The 1,808-nt window shown below is 54.5% G+C and overlaps 1 pseudogene across 1 annotated transcript; it reads left to right on the top strand.

Moving 5' to 3' along the window:
• The first annotated feature begins 325 nt into the window (after positions 1-325).
• On the top strand, positions 326-1,559 carry LOC110296663 (annotated as a pseudogene). Its single transcript, XR_002378196.2, has one exon. The product of XR_002378196.2 is annotated as a eukaryotic translation initiation factor 4H pseudogene (transcript).
• The last annotated feature ends 249 nt before the right edge of the window (positions 1,560-1,808 follow it).

Below are 1,808 nucleotides of genomic sequence, written 5' to 3'. Positions count from 1 at the left end.
CTTGGGTACTTTCTCTAGCTCCTCCATTGGGAGCCCTGTGATCCATCCAATAGCTGACTGTGAGCATCCACTTCTGTGTTTGCTAGGCCCCGGCATAGCCTCACAAGAGACAGCTATATCTGGGTCCTTTCAGCAAAATCTTGCTAGTGTATGCAATGGTGTCAGCATTTGGAGGCTGATTATGGGATGGATCCCTGCGTATGGCAGTCTCTAGATGGTCCATCCTTTCATCTCAGTTCCAAACTTTGTCACTGTAACTACTTCCATGCGTGTTTTGTTCCCAATTCTAAGAAGTGGCAGATTCCTCAAGGAGCGGAGACGGCAAATGGAGGACTTCGATACCTATGACGATCGGGCCTACAGCAGCTTAGGTGGCGGTAGAGGGTCCCGCGGCAGTGCTGGTGGCCATGGGTCCCGAAGCCAGAAGGAGCTACCCACAGAGCCCCCCCCCCCCCTACACAGCTTACGTAGGAAATCTCCCTTTTAAACAGTTCAGGGTGACATAGATGCTATCTTTAAGGATCTCAGCATACGGAGTGTGCGGCTAGTCAGAGACAAAGACACAGACAAATTTAAACGGTTCTGCTATGTAGAATTTGATGAGGTGGATTCCCTGAAGGAGGCTCTGACTTATGACGGTGCACTCTTGGGTGACCGGTCACTTCGTGTGGACATTGCAGAAGGCAGAAAACAAGATAAAGGTGGCTTTGGATTCAGGAAAGGCGGGCCTGATGACAGAGGCTACAGGGATGACTTCTTAGGGGGTAGGGGGGGCAGTCGCCCTGGGGACCGGCGAGCAGGACCTCCAATGGGGAGTCGCTTTCGAGATGGCCCTCCTCTGCGTGGCTCCAACATGGACTTCAGAGAACCCACAGAAGAGGAACAAGCACAGAGACCGCGGCTGCAGCTTAAACCTCGGACAGTGGCAATGCCCCTCAATCAAGTAGCCAACCCCAACTCAGCCATCTTCGGGGGAGCCAGGCCCAGAGAGGAAGTGGTTCAGAAGGAGCAAGAATGAGCTTAGGTTGGGAGGGAATGGGGCGTGGGGGAGCTGGAGCAAGACCACGGCCTGGTGGCAGCTGGTCGCCCTACAGGCCCCATTCCCGCCTGGCACTGTCCTCCTTACAGCGGAAACACAGAGCTTGTGAGTGCATGTCAGCTGTTAACAAGTGGTTTCTAGTACATTCTTGGCTTTGCTATATCTATCCAGTGCCTGTTTTGTGATTTCTTTCTGTTTTCTTTCTCTCCCCTCTCACTCCTGCCCTCTCCCTGCCCTTCCCATGTGGTGTGGATGTTGGTCACGTGTGGAAGGTGGGCTGAGGTGCTTCATCCTTTGCTTTCTTTCTTTCCTTTACACACCCTGGCCACGCTCAGGGCGTGCTGTCCTCTGCTTTTTCTCAGAGCTTCTCTCCAACCTGCATGTCGAGTTCTGTGTTGCTGTGGCTTCTGGGAAAGAGCTGGAGCCACTAGCTAGGTGGCTGGTGGTGACTTGTTGGTATCCAGCTGGGATGAGCATGCAGAATTGGTGCACCTTGGGGTCGAACAAGAAAACTGCCTGCTGCTCCTGAGAGGCTGCTGTGTTTGGGGTCTATCACCCGCCCCAGCAGCCTGATCAGCCATAGCAGGCTCCTGTCAGACAGTGAGGCCAGATGGGTGCAGGGGAATCTGGACACTCTGCACTGGTGGCAACCTGGGTGCCAGTGGCCACGTGGCTTTGCTCCTGCTCGCTCTTAAGACCAAGTGGGAAGCTCATTCCCTGCTCTTCCAGGGCCATGGAGGCCACTTGGGGGTGCAACCCGCTGCAGCTC

This window comes from Mus caroli, chromosome 6 (assembly GCF_900094665.2).
Source record: "Mus caroli chromosome 6, CAROLI_EIJ_v1.1, whole genome shotgun sequence".
Lineage (NCBI taxonomy): Eukaryota > Metazoa > Chordata > Mammalia > Rodentia > Muridae > Mus > Mus caroli.
This window is presented reverse-complemented; position numbering and strand designations above follow the sequence as displayed.